This window comes from Colias eurytheme, chromosome 20 (genome assembly GCF_061535395.1).
Source record: "Colias eurytheme isolate Ceu_HAF_F1 chromosome 20, ilColEury1 Martin Lab GWU primary, whole genome shotgun sequence".
Lineage (NCBI taxonomy): Eukaryota > Metazoa > Arthropoda > Insecta > Lepidoptera > Pieridae > Colias > Colias eurytheme.
The window spans coordinates 3,110,655-3,137,484 of NC_142999.1; the positions used below are offsets into that span (position 1 = coordinate 3,110,655).

General features: G+C 32.8%; 1 protein-coding gene across 1 annotated transcript in view; it reads right to left on the reverse strand.

The window, feature by feature from the left end:
- Nucleotides 1-24,820, reverse strand: part of LOC149899537 (atrial natriuretic peptide receptor 3) — an 88,412-nt gene extending 63,592 nt beyond the window's left edge. Inside the window, exon 1 of the mRNA XM_090114028.1 lies at nucleotides 24,696-24,820. The gene's annotated coding sequence lies outside the window, so the exon portion shown is untranslated. The remainder of the gene's footprint in view (nucleotides 1-24,695) is intronic.
- Between the last annotated feature and the right edge of the window lie 2,010 nt (nucleotides 24,821-26,830).

The window sequence follows — 26,830 nt, forward strand, 5'->3', positions numbered from 1 at the left end:
ACGGCTCTCTGAACCGGTGGCAGGTAGGTCGGGGTCGCCGAAGTAAAAAATGCTTCAAAACCTGGTCCGCTTCCAGGCATTTAAAAAGTTTTGGTAAAAAGCGAAATTTTTTTTTTTCGAAAATTTTGTATGGAAATTTCCATAGTAGGAAGGGTAATCGCATAGCAATAGCAAAAGACGGCGCCGCGGGCTGCTTGCTGCCCGCACACGGCGCAACCGCGAAGGTCGACAGCCTCCCGGAGTAGAAAATATTTATTAACTTTTGAACTACCGCACGAGCCAAGCGAGCGAAGCGAGCGAATCACGGCAGCGGCTGGCTTAAATATTCAAATAGGTAGCGAGGAGCGAAGCGACGAGCGAGTTAGGTTAACTTTTGAACTACCGCACTAGCCAAGCGAGCGAAGCGAGCAAGTCACGTCAGCGGCCGGCGTAAATATTCAAAGAAGTAGCGAGGAGCGAAGCGACGAGCGAGTTAGATTAACTTTTGAACTACCGCACTAGCCAAGCGAGCGAAGCGAGCGAGTCACGTCAGCGGCCGGCGTAAATATTCAAAGAAGTAGCGAGGAGCGAAGCGACGAGCGAGTTAGGTTACTTTTGAACTACCGCACTAGCCAAGCGAGCGAAGCGAGCGAGTCACGTCAGCGGCCGGCGTAAATATTCAAAGAAGTAGCGAGGAGCGAAGCGACGAGCGAGTTAGGTTACTTTTGAACTACCGCACTAGCCAAGCGAGCGAAGCGAGCAAGTCACGTCAGCGGCCGGCGTAAATATTCAAAGAAGTAGCGAGGAGCGAAGCGACGAGCGAGTTAGGTTAACTTTTAAACTACTCCACTAGCCAAGCGAGCGAAGCGAGCAAGTCACGTCCGCGGCCGGCGTAAATATTCAAAGAAGTAGCGAGGAGCGAAGCGACGAGCGAGTTAGGTTAACTTTTGAACTACCGCACTAGCCAAGCGAGCGAAGCGAGCCAGTCACGTCAGCGGCCGGCGTAAATATTCAAAGAAGTAGCGAGGAGCGAAGCGACGAGTGAGTTAGGTTAACTTTTGAACTACCGCACTAGCCAAGCGAGCGAAGCGAGCAATTCACGTCAGCGGCCGGCGTAAATATTCAAATAGGTAGCGAGGAGCGAAGCGACGAGCGTGTTAAGTAAACTCTTGAACAGAAGCGACTTTAGAGCGATTCCCAGTCAAACAAAAAAACTACGTAGGTTAAAAACTATTAAGACTACATTAAAAAAACCGACTTCAAAAACGGAAAAGTAGGTTCTTATTTTTAGTGCCGAAAGCATACTGAATTTGATTTTAAACGAAGCTACTAATGAAGTTTTCAATACGTAATAATATATCTACACATCTTCACACATTTATTGAGTGAATGAGATGATTTATAAGCGTAGGACTTACACCAAGAGTAGTGTAGTTTTTATATCGAAAATAGCCAATGTTGCGAATAATGTAATTGAATTGCAAGTAGGTAGTTCTTGTATCGAAATAATCGTAGTTCTTGTATCAAAAAATAGCGTAGTTTAATAAGTGCTTAGTGCTTGGCACCGACTTCAAACCTATATTATAGTGAATAACACAACTAAATAATATTATGTAGTAATTAATTATTTTTTACTTTTCCGTTTTTGAAGTCGGTTTTTCTAAAGTTTTTATAGTGTAACGATATCTTATTCGATACACCCTTTGACTGTAGTAGTCCTATGGCCTTGCATTTAGATATTTTTAGTGCCGAAAGCATAATGAATTTGATTTTGAACGACGCTACTAAAAAGACTTGAAGTTTTCAATATGTTTTATACATCTTCACACATTTATTGTCTTGAACAGTTTATTATGAAAAGTCACCGCTATTGATAAGACACCTCAAATAAATGAAATTCGGGATCACGTTTCAAAAATTTAACCAATATTTGAATAAGTAATTTATAAGCAGTTTCGACTGACTGTAGAATCGCTGTTACCAGATGTAACAAATGGACAGGAAATTCGAATGCATTTTCAAATGACTGAAGATTTCTGCCCTGGGATGAGCCGCGAGCTGCTTGCAGCTCGCGCACCACGCACCCTCGAAGGTGGACAGCCCCCCGGAATAGAAAATATTTGAATAGGAAATTTATAAGCACTTCCTATTGACTGTGGAATCGCTGTTAGCAGATAATAACAAATTGACGGGGAATTTTAATGCATTTTCAAATGACTGAAGATTTCTGCCCTGGGATGCTTCCGCACCACGCTCCCTCGAAGGTGGACAGCCTCCCGGAGTGGAAAATACTTGAATGGGGAATTTATAAGCATTACCGACTGACTGTAGATGACTCGCTGTTAGCAGATGTAACAAATGGACAGAAAACTCGAATGCATTTTCAAATGACTGCCCTATTGCTTCAACCCAGGGGCAAAAGGGCTCGCGGGCTGCTTGCAGCCCGCGCACAACGCACCAGCTAGTCAATTGATATAAATCTACAATAATTAAGTCCAATGCAATTTTTTATAAAGAAAAAAATATTTGTTGAAATGGAAACTTCTATAGTCGAAAGCACTTAATTTCGGTAGAGTAAAATATACCTAACTGGTTCTCGTCGCCAACATGGTAACTAATACCACAGAATAATTACTAGTAACTAGCGTAAGTCGAACAAATAGCGCGCGCGCGTGTGTCTTCTTTCGCTTGCGGCAGCCTTGGCCAGATTGGCCCTTGCGCAATGGCCGCCAACTGTAGGTATGTTTTAATTACCTATACGCGGAGTGACACAGGCCTGATAATACATTGAAATGTATTTTAATACTTCTAACTTATGACTGCTTACTTTATTCAAATCTTTATATTGGTAATATTTTTTTTTATATGTGGTGCGTATAAAAAAAAATATTAATATTATGGTAAAAACCATAGACTTATTTTAACTTAACTGTGGTAATCCTATAAAATATTTAGACTATGACTCAGGAAATTTTATGCTACATTATGCTTTAAAATTTTCAAAATCGTTTCAGCAGTTCTGGAATCCAGAAATAACAAACTACAAAGTCCCTTACAAATGTCAATCACAATATTTGGGTATTCTTCGATATTTTATCATCTTGTTTTGAACATAATACCATTTACAAACAAGGAATCTCGCCTTACGACTAAGCGATAAAGCTCCGTCTAAGACAGCCATACTCAACCAGCGGCCCCTGCGGCCCGCTGCGCTTTTTTTGCGGCCCAAAGAGAAAAGAGAGACACATCAATATGAAGAATTTTGGAAATAAGTACCGAATAGCTATGAAACTTTAAAAAATTGCGCACATTTACTCTTGACATTGTTTGCATCAACTTACCTATGTGAATCCTCATATTCAAAAATGAAATATGCAAAAAATGTCTACAGATCTCGGCTTACCGATTCGCATCTAGACGACGTCTTGAGAGTAGCATGCAGTAACTATGTGCCTGATTTATCAAAAATTGTCAAAAATTTGTTACAATGTCAAAAATCACATTAAATTTTATGACAGAAATAAATGCTAATTTTTTTATATTTTATAGTTTTATTTATCTGTCGCATAATCTTCGCTTCATCACTAGTAACAAATGCGAAAGAAACCCAGTCTGTCTGTTACGCTTTCGTGAATAAACCACTGAATCGATTCTGATGAAATTTGGTACATAGATAGAATATTCGCTGATGACGTAGGTGACATAGGTATGTAGGTAAATTACTGCGGCCCGCAAGGTTAAACAGTAGCAATTATGTGGCCCAAGATAAAAAAAGGTTGAGTATAGCTGGTCTAAGAGGTCAAACAATGTTCAATCATAGATATTTTCCTTCTATATCTTTACATTATGTTAACAGCTTTTGTTTCTCGAAGTATATTTTCCCATGGATATCAGGTTTAGTCAAGAATTCAATCTAGCTAGCTAGAATTAGTAACCTTACTTCATTCTTAGATTATTAACTAGCTTTCCGTGCGCGGCTTCGCCCGTTTTGTAGAAAATTTTACAAATTAAACCTTCTTCAAGAACCAGTATCTTTATTTACAAAAAACCTCATCAAAATCTGTTGTGTAGTTTTAAAGATTTAAGCATACATAGGGATAGACAGACAGCGATAGCGACTTAGATTTATAATATGTAGTGAAGTGAAGCTGTGAGAATCACAATAGATGCGTGGATATTTTTTCCTTTTACGCAAAAAAGCTAATCAGATCTGTATGAGATTTGGTGAAGAAACAGTTTATAAATTGCATTAGCACACACGTTTATCTTTTCCTGATACGGTAAGGATAAAGCGTCGCAGTCCAGTGTACTATAGGTAATTATTTTAGCAGACACATTAAGAAAAACATTCAAACCTCTGACTATACATAACCTAGTATGTATATCAGTATCATTAATTTATTTTACTATACATAACCTAGTATAACGTTATTAGCATGTTCTATTACACAACTTTGATCCAAATTAACGCCCACAAATCAAAATCCATTATCAGGAGAGCCAATTCTTCACACATAAGATCCACGCTTTCAACACAGATGTTTACTCGTTACTAACAAAGCTGTATTTCAAACAAATCAATTCACTGTAAGTTCAATGTCAGTTAAAAATGTCCAGTCTATTTATAATCTTTCGTTTTGAGGTTATGTTTTTGTAATCGTAATGAGGAATTTATCTATTTATGGAATTTGAAAGTGGGTCATATTTTTGTTGATAAATGGGAGTCTACATTAAGAAACGATTATGAAGAATGTTTCAAGCCATTAATTTGTAAACTATGGTTATGTTAACTGTGTAATAATAGTTAATATGAGATTTTTATCGTTCCTTTTTAAAATTAGGAAAGAACGTCTGAAATGGCAGATAATTTAGTTTTTTTAAGTACACAAAGCTACCCTTGATGATAATAGCGTGGGTTATATCAGGCCCAATTGCCAATCAAATAAAAAGTTAGGTTATGGAATATTGTACTTGCTTTACCCATACTATTCCGTGGCCATAATATATTATATAATCTACTGGTATGCCCCAATCCTTTTCATATCCTTTCTATAACATATTGTATACCTTTTCTTCCTAATAAATACAATATAACCAGTGCAGTAAGCAATAATGCAACTAAATTGACTGCAAAGCAATAAAATAACATTTCTCTTAGAAAACCGCGCCACAAAGCTCGACTTCAGAAAATTTTATAAAAGCTTACCAAAGACGTATTGAAGTAAATATTATTCCAGAGGAAATTCTTTGAAGATAATTAGTCTTTGCGAATTAAAATGTAGCGTTGAATCTGTTTAAAATGAAGTAAAACATTAAAATGAATAGAAAATTATGAAAGAAGTTTATAAATATAGGTATTTAATGCTTTCCTATAAGAATTTAAACAAGAATAATTATGAATATGCAATTTTTATAAACAATTATTATAAACATAAAACCCGACTGCTAATTAATGTAGCCCAATGTAGCCTATGTGGCATATTTCTGATGATTACAACGACGCGTCATAAATCAAAATTCGTTCAGCAGTTTGGGCTGTAGAGCGTGCCAAAGAAATAAACATACATACATACACTCGAAAATATGAACCCTCTTTCTTTCACAATCGGATAACAATGCGTCATTTTCCTTTTTCATCATCAGAGCCTCAGAACTACATATTTCTATGGAACCTCTTCGTGCTTCACATATCATCTTACTACTAAATATTTTATTTTCCACTAGCTTTCCACCCGCAGCTTCGCCTGCGCAGTCAAAGAAAAACCCGCATAGTTCCCGTTCCCGTGGGATTTCCGGGATAAAATCTATCCTATTTCCCGGGATAAAAAGTAGCCTATGTCCTTTCTCGGGTATGAAAATATCTCTATACCAAATTTCATGCAAACTGGTTCAGTAGTTTAGGCGTGATTGAGTAACAGACAGACAGACAGAGTTACTTTCGCATTTATAATATTAGTATGGATTTTATAAAAGGGGAGTTTTTCCCCTCTTCTCAAGCCACGGGTTGATTATAATCAAAAAGAAAACATATGCGATCTCATACTTCAAATTATCTGCTGCTATACCAAATTTCTCCAATAATTTCCATTTACGTATGTAATATTAAAGTATTGAAATGGCGTAATCGAATCAATTGTATTTGGAGAGCTGAGATAGCTGCCTGCCATAGGATCCAATCAGATTAAGGACTGATCCGTCCTCTATAACGCTTGTTACTAAACATACATACAGGACATATAGGAAATTAATTGATTTAAAATGGCGTATGTGTTGTTTACGCTAAGCTTAAGGTGCTTTTTCACCAGAGATTTGCGAGGATGCGTGGCGAGGAATGTAAAGAACCAATAGTATCGCTTCAAACGCTAAACGCTTCGAACTTCAAACTAAATGAAGCGATATGATTAGCTAATTAGTGCATTTACAAACACATTCCTCTACACATCCTCGCACATTATTGGTGGAAAACCACCCTAATGAGCCCTCTTTGGACAGCGTTGGGCGAATAGAGGCAATCACGATAGTGTTGAGCACCTAAATCCATACTAATATTGTAAATGCGAAAGTAACTCTATCTGTCTGTCTGTTACTCAATCACGCCTAAACTACTGAACCAATTTGCATGAAATTTGGTATGGAGATATTTTGATACCCGAGAAAGGACATAGGCTACTTTTTATTGCGAAATATGTACCACGGGCGAAGCCGGGGCGGACCGCTAGTTATTCATAATCGCCGTTATCGCGGCAAACATGGACGAAAAACACTTAAACGCTTAGTGATAAATAAAAAAAAATGTCTATCGTGGTACATTGTCGTAGTTAAATAGTATCTCCTTTGAAAAATATATAACCTTCCTACTAGCACAGTCGGGTAAAAATACGACCCACAAGTGACATAAAGAACGTAAAAGGTACCTAAACATTTATGGGGTATCGCTATAAACATTCAGTAAGCCGGATTTACTTCTTATTTGTGGGGTAAATTCGCCGTAATATGAAAGGATATGGCCTATTACTTATTGTTTAGGACTAAGGTAGGTAATGCTTTAACAAAAAAAAACCTATAAACTTTGTACCCTAATAAAATTATTCTAAATACAGCAATTAATTCAACACACAGAAAAATACACAAAACATACCAAATAAAAATGGAATGAGTTTTTGAAATCGGAAATAAAAATAAAACCAATTCCAAAAAACTCTCCGGAGTTACAGTCGATGTCTGCATGAAATCTATTACGATTAGATTGGCTATTTTTTACAACTGCACTTTTATTCTGCTAATTTATATTGTTGCTAATCAAGTTTAAATTTAGAGTAATGTGACTGTGAAATTGGTGTAGTAACTTGATATAAAGTTCTATAGCATTCAAATCCTACCAATATTATGAATGCGAATGATTGTGAGGATGGATGTATGTGTATGTGTATGTATGTATCTTTCACGCAAACACTAAAGAACTTATTACAATGAAATTCAGCACATATAGAGAGTAACTTGTATAAAACCTATCCTATGTGGATAGGTTTTATCCCGGAAATCTAACTATGTGGGTTTTTCTTTGAAAACGCGGGCGAAGCCGCGGGCGGAAAGCTAATGCTTTTTAATGAGGAATTTTTAAAGAATAGAAAAGAATCGACGTCACGAGGCAGGATTCGAACCCGCGTATTTCGCCCCGGCAAAGTGAAATATCTGAGGTTGAAGATATTTGGAAAAATATAATCAAAAGGCTGTAAACTTTTTTTCTGGGAAGGAAAAAAATACCGTACAGAAACGAATCTTCCCGTCCAATGTAAATTATATTTTAATAAATATAATTACATAATATGTGACACGGATATCACGGAATATAACTAAAAGTTTCCTCATTAAAACTTGTTTACTAGTTAATTAATCTCAGGATAATACACCCTTTTTAATATTTATGATTTTTCGCCCAAACCTATTTGACTAAGCTATAATTCTGAATTAAGCCGAGTTAGCAAACACTGTCATGATTTCTGGCGGACACTGTTTGTTCATTTATTATTCACTTTATAAAATATGATAGAATCTTATATATAAAAATGAATCGCAAAATGTGTTGGTAAGCGCATAACTCGAGAACGGCTGAACCGATTTCGATAATTCTTTTTTTATTATATTCCTTGAAGTACGAGGATGGTTTTTACGTAGAGAAAACGTAAATATGTACCACGGGCGAAGCCGGGGCGGACTGCTAGTTTATTATAATATTTACATGACTATATAATATATAAAGACTAACTTACTTACTCGTGAATCTCTTGTGTAGAAGTGTATGACCTATAGGTATGCTAATCCAAACTTTAATCTATCTCTACACCAAATTGCATACATATCCGGTCATTTATTCTAAGAAACTTTCACATTTATAATATTGTGTAGGATAGAAGGATTCTGTTAAATTATATCGTAGTTAGTCAATTATTATTATCATTAGCAGTACGAATACTTATGAGCCCAAAGAGATAGGTACTAAAGAATCATGTCAAATACAGGGTAGTGAATATAACTCTCGAAAACTTCACAATACATAGCCTCAAAATCAAAACTTCGTAAATAAATAATAACTGAGCCGAAGGCTGTATCCTGAAACTAGGAAAATATAAATATTGTTCGTCGACAACTCTATAAACATAGCGAAAGGAAACAGAGACCGACGTCCGTTAAAATTGCTTCAGTTTTAGGAAAAAATTCGGAAGCAGAAACTATAAAATTCAGGAAAAGCTGTTTTATTTCTATGTTTTTTTAATGAAATATACCAGCAATATATTTTTTCTTTATAGTTACATGTATCTCTACAGTATCAACGAGTATCTATAGAATAATAATAATATATCTTACATTCACGTTAAGACAAACAACACTGTATACTCACGCCTTGATAAATATCAATTCAAAATTAACAATACCTAACTACCACCAAACAAATATAAATAAACCGAACACCCACGCTCAACATACACAATGGTTGGAATCAAATACCTCGTATCTTCATTCTATTTGTTTTTATTAATAATTAGAGGCGAATATAATCAGAACATAAAAGTTTACGAGATCATTATCACAATAATATGCTTCATACATTAATGTCTTCATCAGGGCTGAAGTTATACAGGTAAGGCTTCATAGATCACGGGGCCCCAGAGAAATTAATACAAAATATAATTAATTCATCTCAGTGTGACATTGAAAACGTATAGCAGTCCTCCTAATAACCATCACACATGCTACGGTACACCTATACAGGTATACCTGTATGGTAGACCGTTATAGCGTATATGGCTTACGCCTTACATTAAATAATATCACTCTATCATATTATAAAAATTCAAATGAAGGAACAGATGACTTATAGTGCTTATGTAAATGATGCATCTGTTATATTGTAAAATAAACATGAATACTATAGATAATGCCTTTTCATTTATATAATAATATTTTATTTTAAAAGTTTAATAAAGATAATTTATTTATATTATTGTAAAATCATTTTAAGTTTATTAATTTGAAGTGAAGTATTTATTTCATTAAACATTATTATACGGGTATAGATAACGAAATCAATATCAGAATCTTCATAGAGTGATCTACTAATTAGTTAAATTATACACCCAAATTTTTTGCAAAACAGTTATATGTAGAGACGCACTATCACGCCGTCACAGGGCCCCAATGGCCCCGTAATCCGGCACTTACTTTTATATTCCCGTATTATGACCAAATAAGAAGTTCCTTTCGCCATAAAGAAACATAATGAGGTAATGAATATACAAAGGAAATCTCACTGTTATTAAGCGTAACTAACGTATGAAAATTGACGCTAAGAATACATACATAACAAATAATAATTAGCTATTAGTTTATTTTAGTACTTATACATTTATTTTCTGCTAATGTAGGTCTGCTAGCGGTGCTCCCTGGCTTCCTCTGTGGTACATATATAGCACTTAGGGATCAAATACATATTCAACAGTGAAACACGTTTGAAATTGGTCCAGTAGGTCCTGAAATAAACGCGATCGAAAAAACTCTTCAGCTGTATATTCTTACTTAAACTCAAACTCAAGCATTTATTTGTTCAATTACACTTCTTCTAGAAGAACTTTCGAATTGATATAACATATTTTTAATATACCACGAAAATGAGAGTGAATATTATACTATAGACTAGCTTTCCGCACGCGGCTTCGCCCGCTTTCTCTAAAACATAAAAAAATTATATACTAAAACCTTCCTCTATCAAATAAAAAAACCGCATCAAAATCCGTTGCGTAGTTTTAAAGATTTAAGTATACATAGGGACATAGGGACAGAGAAAGCGACTTTGTTTTATACTGTGTAGTGATATTATAATAGAAATACCTACCTACTATGTAATATAATACCTACCTACTATTTGTATTATATTGGCCTGTAATCCTATGACGATGGTGTGGTAAGTCCGATAACTTCTCTCATACGAGAATCACCCCGACAATTTCGCATAAGCGTCTACACTATAAGTTTTGATTAGTTTGGACCGAAGATATCTTACACCAACATTAATTCATATAATATAGCCTATAGGTATCTCAGTTCAATTATAAGTTGTCATTGGGTAATTTGTACGTAAGATGTACGAATCAAATATTTATTTAACTGAATTTGGGTTTGAAGAGCTCTTGAATCATCATTATAATATAAGAATTAGGTACATTAACTATATACTTTTCTTCGTTGATCTAAACTTGCGTCTAAATAGAGATTGATAAAACCATCCAGCCAATATGTTAACAGCCAACGAATGAAATATTCCTCTTTTCCGGATTTTTACATGGGAGTAAAACAATAAAAATTGCGTAAAAAAATAATTTTTATTTGAGAGAACATAATATTTTATGGACGATCGGGGATGATTTATTTATCTTTACACGACTTGTACGTATGACAAATGCGGCATGTTGAAAAATGAGAGTGAATTTTATATTAGGCTGCGTTTCCACTAGGGATGTGCGAGGTTGCGTAGCGAGGACATGTTTGTAAAGAACCAATCCTATGATGGAAAATCAATTCATCACGTTTTTTAAATGCCTTCAGATTAGATGGTTCAATTACTTAAAATTGACAGCAACATACTGGCCTAACCTGTTAGTAAAGCCGAATGGCGAATATCTACGAATGTTCAAACAATCAGTTAAATCGAGCAAACATTTGCAGGAATTAATTGTGAATACGAAGCCGAAAAATATTACGTAACGACGAAATACGCTATTTTAGAATAGCCATGATGCCAAAATTGATTATTTTTTCAGTTTTTTTTTATTATTTTTGTATTAACGAAGCCGTCGGCTATGACAATGCAAGGTGTGAATACAAAATTCGGTTTTTCTAGATCCCATGAAAACAAGATGCCTTAGGAGCCTTTCCGTCATTCTATGGGTTACAATAATCCTTTTTTACTGTTAGGTGTTTCTCTTTTGTATAAAAATTTAGTCCTGACAGTAAAGAATGATGTTTCCAATTCAGAACAGACTTTCGAATGTTATGAAATACGTAAGGCTCTTTTTTATTTTAAAAGATAAGTAGATAGGTTAAAGATTAGAGCGAGTCGCATGTAAAGATTACTGATCGTACAAAAGGTTGTTTTACAAATAAAAACTCGTAGGTGGAGTTACCAAACAGTATACACTAATAAATGTGACTGGTACAATTTTCATATAATTGGAGTTTTTTTATATATATGTAGGAGTATGTCACAAGTCGGGTCCACACAAAGCGAGCAGCCTCGCCAAGCAATTGCTGCGCGAAGCTGCTCGGTCAATGACAATCCTCCAACCCCAATTTATTTAATACCCGATAAAATATACGATATTGGAACAAACACTAAGTACAAAGTAATATAAGAAGTTTCAATAAAATACATACACTCGAAAAACATAACCCTCCACGAGCAAAAAAAACTAAAATTGCACCAAATGCGAGACTTCAGAATTGAGAGTCTCGTAAAAGCGATAAAACTGAAGGTATTCCCGAAGCTTTTGACTCGTAATTCGGACATTTGCTGTCCATTACGACGCGCCGTAAATCCTGACCTTTGAGGAGAGAATGTGAATGCTTTTACCTAAAAATCTTGTTTTATATTAACCCTTCATAATGTGTCTAGTTACATAATATATCTTACAAGGATCTGACCTCAATATTTAACTTACTTAGCCCATTTATCGAGGAAGGCTATAATAATATATCATCTCGCAAAGACCAAGCAACAAGCAACGGGCAAAACCGCGGAGCACAGCTAGTTATTACTATAAGTAAATATTTTTTTAATTTAGAAATTAGTGTTTTCGTATAATAGAGCTATATTAATATCGAACACTCAACATATTTTATTATACTATGAAACCAAAATATACCTATATGGAATCTAAATATATATCTGTCGACTTCGAAATTTGTAATCAAATATAAATTACCTACATTTCAAATTAGAATTAAATTCTAAGGCTTGATCAATTAAGCCTTAATGGTATTGGACCAACAAAAAATTGTTTTAGAAGATTAATTGTTCTTGAAACAAGCTTCACTTTTACAAAAGTTTTATTTAACAAAAGGTATTAAGTCTAACTTTATTATTCCAAAATACAAAAACAATCAAGGTAAAGTAATTTCAACGTATATTTTTTGTAAGTTACAGAATTAGTTTTTTGGTTAACTCGGTTTCAAACGAGAAAAAACTTCAACAGCTATCAAGAACATATTTAATAACTTGAGTAAAGAAAGTAACTTTCAAAAGAACTTTTACACGTACTGTGCCTATAACTTTTAGTTGAAATAATATGAAGATATTGAAGCGTAAAATTCATGATTCCAAATATATTTATCTACTCAGGTTTAAGGGTGAATTTTATTATAACGAAAGCCACTTGACCGTAAGAGTTAGCTTGACTTTCTTTGGGACAGTTTATATTTTATATTACGCATGATAAGGAAGGAGACAGGGGAGGTAAAGAATCACCCTTCTATAGTTGGTAGTTCAGATGTCTTTCTTCTGGCCTACGTACACTGCGTAATAAGTTAAGAATGGCATACAAAATGGAAAATGGAGCAGTGGTGGCTCAGTGGTGAGACCTCGGACTTCGAATTGATAAGTCCGGGGTTCGAGACCAGGCGAGCGCGCAGGAAATAAATTGATTTTTTCAATTCATCTGCGCATGTTGTAACATTACCACTGCTCGAGCGGTGAAGGAAAACATCGTGAGGAAACCGACATGTCGAAGAATTAAAAAGTTCGACGACATGTGTCATCCGCCAACCCGCACTTGGCCAGCGTGGTGGATTATGGCCTGTACCCTCATAGGAGGCCCGTGTCCCAGCAGTGGGAACATATATGGGATGATGATGATGATGATGATGATGATGGCATACAAAATTTCTTTCTTCTTCTTCAATGCAACTTTTGAAATGACAATCCCATCGATACTGGGGGCTTTTCCACCAATAATGTGCGAGGATGTGTAGCGAGGAATGTGTTTGTAAATAACCAATAGTATCGCTTAACTAAACGCTTCAAACTTCAAACTAAATGAAGAAATATGATCACTCATATTGCGTCTTTTCTCGAAATGTAAGCAAGGTACATTTACAATAGACAGACCAATTTTAATGTATTATGAAAATTAGTTTTTATTGATTCGTAATAAAGTAAGTTCATATATAAGTACATTATTAGAATAATAGCCAAGCTAATATATTTTCAAACGAACTCTACATTTTTAAAAATGTATCTACTTGCTCTTAGTTTAAAATGTACCTACGTGAATAATTCAGGGCAAACTATATAACATTATAACTTTTATCCATACGTTTAAAGTTTTCAGGTTAAAATTTTAAAATTTTCGACAAAATCATTCCTTTTTGATAATCCATATCTAGCGGACCAACCCTGCTTAGTTATGCGAATGCACGAACTATAATTTTGATCGACAGAATGTCTCGGGGACGAATACATTATATATTTTGTTATAAATGGACTTTACTGTGTTAGGTACGTTTTTCTAGTATGTCTGTATGTAGGTATGTACATATATTTATTTGGAACATTATGTATCTAAAATAGCTTATAAAACATCGAAAGATATGAATTGATTTTAATATTTATAGTTAACTAGAGCTATTACAAAAAAAGGCTTAGTTGGACCCTTTCTTCAAAGACAGAGGTCGCGGGTTCGATTCCCATCCAGGGCAAATATTTATGTGATGAATATAATGTTTGCTCTATGTTTGGGTGTTAATTATCTATAAAAGTATTTATTTAAAATGATATATATATGTATGTTTATCAGCCATCTGGTTTCCATAACACAAGCGAAACCTTAGTATGGGATAAGATCTTGTACGGTTATTTTTTTGCGTTTATATGCTAGGATTATAATAATTGCTAGAGTTCATATTTTAAAGGTTTATCACGGTAATTTACAGGAAGAAAGGCACTCAATTATTAATCTATCTATCCCATATTCCATGAAGTAATGAAATAAACATTTTTCAACAAAAAGACAATAACAAAAAAATGTTTTATTATTAACTAACTACTAAATAACTATCCACTATATTGTTAGTATTTTCAATAATTATCGTTCAACAGCATCTTGTAACAAATTAACAGGCAACAATTAATTAACATTATTACGCTTTGAACCGCCAGCCTGTCATTTGCATGCTATCCTAAACATTGGATTTTTAAGTGAAATTTGCAGTTGTACATAAAACTAATTAATATTGTTAATATTTCAGAAGTCTAAATTAGTTTTTAAGTATTTGGCTACTTTGCTACTAATGTAGAAGCGAGTTTATTTGATATTTTTCTATTTATGTTCACTCTGAGACGTAGAGGCAACAATTGTTAATGTTTGTACATAAACTCCTATTATTTTTTCTTGAATATCTCCAAATAAATAAATAAATTTTCTAGTATTTACACAATAGTTTAAAATACATAGTTTAAAACAAAGTCGTTGTCCGTCCCTATGTATGCTAAAATCTTTAAAACTACGCGACGGATTTTGAAGCGGTTTTCTTTTTTTTATAGATAGAGTGATTACATTGGAAGCTTTAACATCATATACCAGGGCCTGTAGACAAAGTAACAACTACAAAACGACAACGAAGTTAGAAATCGCAAAAATGTATGGGATTGACATACGCCGCGTTAGATCACGTGGTCTATCTAATGTCAATCCCATACATTTTTGCGATTTCTAACTTCGTTATCGTTTTGTAATTGTTACTTTGTCTAAGGCCCCTTGTTAGATAAAGCAAGCAAAACGGGCGGAAAGCTAGTGTTATATTATGTAAAACACACGTTTAGTAAAGAACGAAATTTGCTATGAAACGCCTCTCTTTCGTAAAAGGACCTAATAAAAGATTGAACTCATATCAAAACATTATTCTCGTATTAATCTCAGATTATCCCTAGTTTGCGAGTAATTTTATGATTCTTTGTAAAATATAGACAGTATTACATTAAAGATTTATATTTACTAAATAATGTATTGAAAGAGCATACAAAAATACTTTTCTTCGTTTCATTCATATTTCCATATGAAAATCCTACGAAATCTTACAATGGAATAATCAACTTAATAAAATATTACGTAAGATGTCTTTCAAGACTTTGTATGACTTTGTATGTATGTGTGTGTTTTCCACTAATTCATAGTCTGAGTTTTATTTAATGAAAACAAAGTAAAATACTACGAATTGATAATATTATATTTAAACCTATGTATTTTTGTTGTAAAAGTTTGTGGAAATATTTTCAGAGAACACCATCTTATTCCTGAAATATTATTTGCTTAATATAATATAACTATAAGTTCATTTCGCATACATTTTTCTGCGTAGGATAATAAACAAAAACAAGCGAATAATTCAATTGTCGAGGTAGTTTTTACACATTCGAAAAGAACACATGGAGACATGGAAATTAAAAAGGAAAAACAACAAGAACATTACGGTGCTAATTGCATCAAACAGCATTTTTTTGCCCAGAACAACAAAATTGTGGAATAGCTTGCCATCTTCGGTGTTTCCATCTACCTACGATATGGATGCCTTCAAAAAAAGAGCCTATGGATCTCTTAAAGGCCGGCAAAACAATCGCAAGGTTACCTGACGTTGCAATTGCTCATGGGCGGCGGTGATCACCTTACATGATGTACCACCGCCCGCTCCTTTGCCAGTTGTAGTAAAAATAATAATAGTTTAAAAAAACTAAAAAAACACGCTTTTCATAGAAAACCGAATAGAAAATTTTATCAAATTAGTGTATTGTCATCGGTCCTCAATAAATCTACAAACTTTGAACGAAATCTGGCCGTTTAAAGTGGGTCAAAATCGCGCCCAAAGAAGTCGGTTACAAACAAACATACAGGTGAAGCTAATATTAAGCGTGTAAAAAGCACTTGGGACGATTCCATATCATACAAATATCATTTTTATTACAATACTTATAAAATACCTAATTAGCTTCACGCATTAACAGCATGATAGGCTAATTATAGAACATTGATTATACAGAGTTAATGGAACAAAATCAATCATTGCCCATCGTAATTGTATGTACACTATGTATATCTAAATCCATATATCTAATATTTCATTTTATATCATTATTTTTTAAATCTTGATATAAAAGTGTTTCATTCTAATAATTTTGTTACTGTCCAATACGAAACACGTACAAGAATATCTCCAAAGACGAAATACAATATAAAATTATGATGAAATTGATCCAAAAAGTATTTGGAAATATACGTATAACTGCATATTGCTGTCGATTCTCGAAATAAAACGAGTTATCCTTTAGTTATCCAAGATTATCCTTTTCCCTCTGTTGGGTTTAACAAGTTTGTTTTGGCAAATATCTGTCTTGTCATACAAACGTTATAGCTATTTAATCCTTGCTAGTGAGAACTAAAAACATACTTGTGGCACTCGAGGACTGCCGCGGTAAAGCTATTGCATAGCATGAAGCATCGCTGTGCCGGTTGGAGTGGGGGGCGTTAGGTTTTTTCGTTACGGAATATTTACATTCAGTCGCCACGCTCAAGGCCCGCGATAGAAGCTATGCAATAGCTTAATAATCTTAGATAGTAATATTTTAAATGCGAAAGTTTACATTTAAAGTATTAAGGAATTTTTTTAACCTACTTCCAAAAAACAAAAGGACCTGAGAACTATGTTCGCATGTATGTGATTATTTTTAGGATATATGCACCCAAAAGACGGTCGTAATTTTACCATTGTCATTAATTTATAAATAATATTAAAATTAATATCTCAAAGCAGTCTAAATGCTGATCGCCCAATTAAAAAATAATCTATTAAACTACTATAATGTTTTAATAAAAAAAATATGAGACTGTTGTAACTTTCGTTTCATCGTGACTTAATTAAGGTCTGTTGTAACTTTCGTTTCATCGTGACTTAATATCTTTGGATTGTTGCTACATTACGATCTGTTGCATAATATTCATGCATGTATATGAAGGTAATATGCTTCTATGCACATATGGATATATTCCTTTACGAAATGAAAACTTACGTATGCTCCTGCTTTTAATAGGAAATTCTTTCTAAAGTTCTTTCACTTAAAATTTAACGATTCATTAATTATCGTCACATATTCATGTCATAACTTATCAAATTTTACAGAAATTTATGTAAAAACTTCTGGCATTTATTATGTGAACGAAATAGTTCAATTATTATTATAAATAGTTCAATAGGGATTTAATTGTAACAATTATAGTAAAAGTGAAAATTTTAATTATGCATGCTATTAAAATCTCGTGGTATTTTCAATAGGTTGGAATGATTATTTAAGTGAGTTATGCATTATTAAATAATTAATTTTCAGTAGGTTACTATTTCATTTATATATTTATTAATAGGTTTATGGAAGCGAGATATTTTGAATTGTTTAAAACTATACAAAGGTTCTATTGTAACTAATTAATAATCGATTATAATATTTATAAGCTTAAATAATTTATAAAGTTTTGCTACATCTAATATAATAATCAATTTGTATTGCTAAATTAATAAAAATATCACAAATTACTATAGTAAATTCAAACTCTTCATTGAAAAGTAATTAGTAGCTATTATAGTATTATCTGTGCTATTGGTATTAAATAAATACGAATGAATCCTTTGCACTATAGTAAGTAAATATTATTTATGCAAAGTAAATATTATATACAACAGTAAAATGATGGAAAACGTGAAATAAATAAATAATATCAAATCAAAAACCCCATATTTTTTTAATGAAAAACGCGCGGAATGCGTGTATCAAACACAACAAAAGGCAATGTAAAAATATGCAAAACCTATCTGTTTTCCCATCCATATTCATTTTTACCTAATTCAAAATATAAACAGGAAACAAACGCACTGATAAAAAATAATCAAACCCCATCAAATTTAAATATTCAACAAAATTTTAATAAATACCAAACTCGAAAAAGTTTATTTTGAATGTAGGTATGAAAAAGCCATTCCGTGGCTTATGGAATACCAATTATTTAATTCCTATTTCTATGTGGCTAATGGATATGTAAACATTTAATTTTATGGGTTTTATGTGTATATTTTCATATAATATAATTCTCACACCACGAGGTTTGTCTCCTCCGAAACGGCTTGATCGATTTTCATAAATTTTTCATTGTATTTTTTTATAATTTTCTTATCATATTGTGTTCTATTGTAATAATGCCACTTTTATTCAATAATCATATTTGTTAAAGAATATTTAACTAAATACAGCCTCTAGGGACTAGACTAGACCTCCAGATTTCTCTCAAAACTATATTGACCCTTATCTTTTCAACCAACGCGCCCAAAATCAATTTCAATTCCTAGCTTATATTTATCTTTTCTTAACACTCTATGTGGAGTTTTTGAAGGAGTTTATTCATTCGGGATCAAATAATAGAAGGAAAAATAAATTGAAATTGTAGACATGTTGCGTGTTTATTTTGATATATTAATACATGTTTTATTGTACATTTATTAGAACACAGATAAATTAATACCAACATCTACACTTAGCTTTATCGCTCTGAAGCGATTTCTCTCAGGCAATCTTGTGATATACAAAAATAATAATTAAAAGGGGATACCTCTATAGGTGAGCCTATGCTCAAATGTATAAAATAAATCATATAGAAGAAAGAGAAATAAAAGAAATTTATTGCCAAAAACATTAAATACACAATTTATCTTAATATTAATTAATTGAGGCAAATGAACACAGCCTCAGTAAAATGCTGCATATTAATAAATGATCTTTCAACTATATTGCTAAAACAAGAAGAGGTTGAAACGTTAAAATTTCATTTTAGTCAATTCTATAATCGAACCTTTACCTAGCTTTTAAAATGGTTCTTAGGTCGTTTTATAGGACAATTACTGTTTATTGGCATTAAAATAGATTTGTAGCAGACTGCGTCTTACCAGATCGTGATTTTTATGTCCCTTCGTTTAATTGTAATGGGTTTAATGGTTATAATACCTAGAATAAGAAATATAGAAAATTTCAGAATAGAAATTGTATGAGATAAGTATATATTAGTAAGGTGGACTTAAAATGGTCCTGAAAACTATTATTTCCATTGCGTCGAAATTGATTGATCGCTTGATAAAATAATAACTGTAAAAATACATTCCGCCATTAAATATTTAGCCTAGGTATATAATGTAAGTAATCGAAATTTGGCACTTGTATGTATAAATAGATCACATAAGTATACGTATATTAATTTCACGAAAAAGCTAAACAACATCTGTAGTCTGTAGACAGTGATATAAAATTGAATTGAAAAATCTACACTTTGTGGATTTCCCTTATTAAACACACAATAAAGACTGAATAACTTTAAATACAAAATCGATACCTATCTATTTCAAGTCAATTTCTTTGTAAACCAGCAATTTGTAATTGTTATGATTTTCCTACAAGATTCGTTGTAAAACACAATCAAAAGTATAGCTAATAAATTGTTGTTGTTGATGGATATAAAAATCGTATAAAGAGAGAATAGCACCTACATACTATGTTTATATTTAACAATAATATGTTCTGTTTTGTTTCAGATAAGCAGTGTTAAATGAAACCCGAATTAACATTCGCAGACATTTTAAATACAGTCTAGTCCCGAACTAAACAAAGTTTTTAGAAACAAGTAAATGTTGGAAAACTAAATAATATGCCCGACCCTGTGGAAAGGTGAAAACTTCATATTGTTTATTTGTAAAAACTCTTTATTATTTAAATTTTCATACTCTTGTTAAGTACATATAAAACACATTAAATATATATATTATACATAATCAGAAGAAGCATAATGCCACCCAGCGAGGGCTATACCCAGTAAAGATTGCGACATCGTGTACACCTGCGATTCCTGCAACTTATGACGGCACTCACCGTGATGCCCGCCCCGCCGAAGACGAAGACACTCTTCATTCTAACATCGAATGGGAGGGACAGAGTTAAGATGGTTATAATTTTAAATGTAATTTTTATACAATAAATGATTCTAAAGTTTATTTCGTTTTTTTTTGCGCCTTCGCGGGTCGGTCAATTAAATTATCTTACTATTAATCCAATTCGAATGAAAAATATACCTAAAATATTACGATACACTTATTTAACCAATTAACAATTGACATTTGACTACAAAAATGTCCATGGTAATATGTTAACAACAAAACACGCATAACATCTCTATACCATCAACCATGTTACACAAATAAATAAATTGAATTACCTTTGAATTTGAAAGATCAATCATCAAACATCAAAACAATGCTCAAAGAAATATCACACACAATTGTTAAAATTATACTTGCTAATTTTAGTATAAGGGATACTTCAAAGAAAAATGACAAAGGTTGGAAATAGGCAGGAAATCACCTTCCACGCTGTCAGTTGTCACTCAGGGACTTGAAAAGCCCTCAAAGCCCTTATATACCTACGTATAGGCTTGTATACTATGACGTATTGTAAGGAAGTATTAGATAGATCCTCCTATCAATGTTGGTATCATTCCTTATGTCGAATGCTAATTTAATACAATGTGAAAATACTTTTAAGAGGAGGAATGCAAAACGTTATAATGCAGTGTTTAAAATATGAAAATATAATAGTATTATCAGATGTAATAAATAGAACATAATAAAATAACGACTTAATAATATAGAGCCCTTAGACTCTACGTTATTGGATATTATAGTTCTACAAATTAATTATTAATTGTTTTAACGCAACGATAACATTTAGCATAACAGTGAGGATTGCTTATATTTTTCTGTAGAAATAAAACACACATTTTTCGACTCCAATTAAATGTTACAAAATTCGCTCCGAATACCGTTCAAAAATAGCCTCTATCATTTCTAAGAATACCTTTTTAATACACAAAAATACTCCAATGTACGTATAGAATAAACTAATTGAAAATAAAGGAATACCTCATATAACTTTTAGGTTATCTCTATAAAAAGAACGTGTATAATTTATGATAATCTCATCATAAAATGTTTGTCTATATCCATAAAATCTAGCGTCTTTCTTGTCACATTAATCTGTGATATTTCCTGAGTACTAATGTACAAGTTTTTAATTTTAATAGCGGATATTACATTCATAATTGTTTGAATGAAAGCGAAGATATTTACATTTGGCTAAATAAGGGCTAACCGCTAACCCGATTTCTTTATTGATTTCTTTCAAATTTTTCCCTAAACCGATATAGATAAGTATGAAAACATAAAACGTTAACGTTATTTGATGGGCCCTGGGCAGCGTTGAGCTAGTAAGGCAAGCACGATAGCGTAGAGGGCTTATATTATGTCTATCATGATCGACCGTCATTGTAGATCGCCAACAAATGAATTAGTGTGATCGGTGTTACTATTATTACTCATAAATTCAAAACCGTAATCAAGTTCATGTAAATAAAATATTGAGTAGAAAATTTTCTTTATCAAAAATTTATAGCAGAATTACTCAAACAAATTGTTAAAGCGATATTCATCATAATTCATAAAGAATTAGAGTGAAGAATAAAACCGAACTTTGGTCATTAGTACCTACGTAAAACACTGTTTAAATTCGCATCTTGCTACGATTTACGTAGTACCCTGTTATTTATTATCTGATAATATTTTTATCCATCTTTTGCGAATTAAAAGGTAATGGTTATTAAGTTAGTTATATATTAAGGTTTAAAAGCTTAGAATCGATTTTACTAAAGTATAATATATACTTATGTACAGCGTACAATAACAACGACCTATATACTCTACATAGATGGTAAAAAGCGCTAGGTTTCACCAAGTTTTCGAACCTTTGCATTTTTTATGTGGATAAAATAGTATCTTTTTCACCTATCGGTTTTCACACATCTAGATAAAAAAATACGTGTGTAACGAAAAAACCTAACACGGGGTTAGCTTTACCCTTGGCTTTACCCAATCACCTAACACGCCAAACCTAACACGCGCTCAAGGCCCGCGATAGAAGCTAATAGCTATGCAATAGCTTAAAAGGTTATGTTATCAATTCTTCTTAACTGTCAACTGTGGTTTCAAGACAGAAGAAGAAAGTTGGTTGGATTGTTCAAAACATACAAAATTATTAATTCTGAATAGTCCTCCTTGATCCGATACCTGTAAAAAATAACTCGGGACCAAAGGTTATAAAAACAGCTTTTATGCGATTTTCAGCAAAGCGGTAACTTTTGTCATAAAATAAGTTTGAACAAAATTTTTAGATCAGCAGAATTATAAGAAGTGTTCAAATACTTATTGCTAAGAGCCACCGCTAATAATAATTAATAACAATTCAAAAAAAAGCAAGATAATCCAGTAATCAGCTGTGTTCCCGAGGAACTATGACTTGGGGACTTTTAAGAAAAGAACATATCAGTTTCTCAAAGGCCGAAAGCAAGCCGGCCTTTTAATTCACGGACAGCTCCTCCCATCTCTTGGTTCCGTTTTTATCCCATCCCATTCCCCTCTTTGGTAGGCAACACTCACAACTTACGTTGTGGACGTCTATGGGCGACGCACTTCGCTATTAACATCAGGCATTGCGTTTGCTCGTTTGCCCTCCAATAATATAAACAAAAATCATAATATACCTAGTATCTATATGTACACATGTTTCTTTTGAGGTAATATTACTAACACTTTTTCAACGTAGTTTCATAGGCAGGCGTAAACTATCGAACAATAATAAGTTTGGTCCAAATTGATGGGAATAAAAACTTAATGGATAAAAAATTATCACAAAAAGATCATGTTCAGTTGTAGTACAATTATATGTATACTTAATTATTTTGTACTTCGATCGAATTCTTAATTATTTGATGTTACTTTACTTTTTTAAGGTATTTCTCTACAGGCTCTACATAAAAAGAAGTGCAAAGCTTTAAGAGAAGATCTAAGTATGTATTTATAAACAAACTAGAGGTCCGCCCCGGCTTCGCCCGTGGTACATATTATTTCGCAATAAAAGGTAGCCTATGTCCTTTCTCGGGTATCAAAATATCTCCATACCAAATTTCATGCAAATTGGGTCAGTAGTTTAGGCGTGATTGAGTAACAGACAGACAGACAGACAGAGTTACTTTCGCATTTATAATATTAGTATGGATTATGTATGTTAAATGATAGATTGATACTGTTTGGTATGTGTTAGTAAACAATGTGATGAATTTTATTTTATTTTTCTTAACATAGAGCTAGCATAAGTAAAACTAACTTTATTTGTATCCTACTCCCTATTGCTTATTATCGCTGATTTTTCGGAGCTTAAAGCTTATTGGCAATTGAAGCAGCTTAAAGTATTCTTACGCTACCAGAAAAGCTTTGCATTCCGTAAATGATTTTACACGTTATATTTTATTCACAGCTTATGATAGTAGTGATTAATTAATTTGTCCTTATTTTATTTTTATAAATTACTAGCGGTCCGCCCCGGTTTCGCCCGTGGTACATATGAAAAATAGATGTTGGCCGATTCTCAGACTTACCCGATATGCACAGAAAATTTCATGAGAATCGGTCCACCCGTTTCGGAGGAGTATGCAGACTAACATTGTGACACGAGAATTTTATATATAAGAAGATTTCAATTTTTTTACAACGTAACAAATTGTTATTAAATAATTCTAATTGTAACATAAATTATTGTAAATTGTAACGTAAATTATTCGCCGAACTCTATCTTTATTATAATATGTAAAAAATCATGTCACCACGTGGTTCATAAATCTCTTGATAAAAACATTGTTTATACAACCAATATTATTTATTAAGAACATAAATTAATATGTCGCATTACTGACACCGATAAAGGCATAAATCTAACAATATACAATATTGATAAATATAATCTTAATTGAATTTTATTACATATATAATAAAAGTTTAATTCGATTAACTTTGAAATTGTGTTTTTATTAATATCAACAAAGTTTTGAAAATTTACTGTATATATTTATCATAATATCTATTAGATAGACACTCGAAATCTTATCATTATTTTGTCTTTATGTAAGGAAAACGAACAATACAGTGGAAAGTTTAAACCTCTACAATATTTTTTATCAAATCATATATGACTAAAAACTCACCAAAAATTATCCAAACACTTTCACAATAGTTAAAAGCACTTAAAACACAATATTTATCACAAGAACGGGATACGTAAAAGCTATCGACGGAAAAATCGACACACGTCCACCCGCGCCGGCTTCACGTATTCAACTGATTAAGATTTCGATATCTGCTAAAACCAAAAAGATATAAAAAAAATCAAAATTATCAATGCAAATATATATAGGGCTTTCACTTTTATAAATTACATTTATGGAAACTAAATAGTAAATACTTATATAAAAGCTGTCTCGCGCAAAATTATTTATAAAACGCACGGCTCTAGGTGTCATTGTAATGTTTATTTTTCACGGTAATTATCTAATATTTGTATTAAAAACGGGCGTATAATATATTACGTAATTTAACCACTATTTATTAATGTAGAAATCATCTAAATCAACCGTTCAAACCAATGCTATAATAATTTAATATGCTTATTTAACCAATAATGTATTATTTAACAATGTTAGACATAGACCGGGAGATACTGACACAAAATTTCGAGTCATTTGTAACAGGATGGCGGTTCTACAGGGGTCTTAGTACGCAATGACAAAAAGAAAAATGATGGTGTGAACGCTGGTACCGGTGGGTTAGTCGCGTGGGCGTTAGTCGAACTCGTCGGAAAAATAGCGAAAGTCAAACGATTTGTAACACAAAAATTTTAGAATTTACCGATAGCCCATAAAAAAGAAGTAGGCGGTAGTGTCATGCCATACTTTTCCGGTATGACTTACAGCCCGCCATACCGACGCGAATGTGTTGATTTAAAAAAAACAATTATTCAACCATTTGTACCAAGCTAACTTTTGCACAGGTAACCATCGTCGTGCAGCCATTTACGAAAATCGCCATGCCATACTTTTCGGACGATTCCAAATGGTCGCCATACCGCCGAAAATCTGCAATTTTTTTTTATTTCGCCTATCTTTTTGTACCAGTATTGCATTTGGCTTTTTGGAGAGTATTTGATAAAATGTGACCATTATTATATTTGCCATACTTCTAGTAGGGGGAAAAAGTGCTGTCATACTTGAAAAATAAATTTATTATTAATTTATATAAGTGAAGATTTCCAACACCTAGATCTTTGAAATTTTGTATTTATATTCGTTGATCCTCAAACTTACAGGAAAAATAAGTGCCATACTGTTACAAATCGTTTGACTTTCGCTATTTTCCGATGAGTTCGACTAACGCCCACGCGACTAAGCCGCCGGTACCAGCGTTCACACCATCATTTTTCTTTTTGTCATTGCGTACTAAGAACCCTGTAGAACCACCATCCTGTTACAAATGACTCGAAATTTTGTGTCAGTATCTCCCGGTCTAACACTAAAATAAACAATATTGTATAGAATAATTCATTCGAATTTGCATATTATTCATTTAGAATATACGACTGACCGGTTGGCTTGGTTGGTAGTGACCCTGCCTTCCAAGCCACTGGTCGTGGGCTCGATTCCCGCCCGGGACAAATGTTTGTGTGATGAACATAGATGTTTGCTCGGTGTCTGGGTGTTGATTATCTATATAAGTATTTATTTAAAATTATATATGTATGTTTATCAGCCATCTGGTTACCATAACACAAGCGAAAGCTTAGTATGGGATCAGATCGTGCCGTGTGTGAAAATTGTCCTGAAATATTTATTTTATTTATTTATTTATTCAGTACTCATCCTTTATTATTAAAACAACATAACATTACTGTATTTTTGTATATTTAATCACACATTAGAATCATTATTAGTAGAGTTTCAGAGATTTTTTTAAATTAATATGAACTGAAAAAAATAAATTATCAACAGTACTTGACATTTTCTTGTTATTACTGGATAATCTTCGAATATAAACATTGTTATCCATGGCCATATACAAATAATTATATTGGCGTACAGTAAATATTAATCATATAGATAAAAATCGTCTCAGAGTAGCTACTACGTCACAATTTAATGTGATATTTTTTTATATACAGTGGAGTTTGCCTTGTGATAAGAAACTGTACATGCTTATTACATAAATTCGAACTAAATCTTTAAAACTAGAATATAATGCCATGTCCAAAATAATGAACTATGTATTTTATAATGAATGAATGATTTAA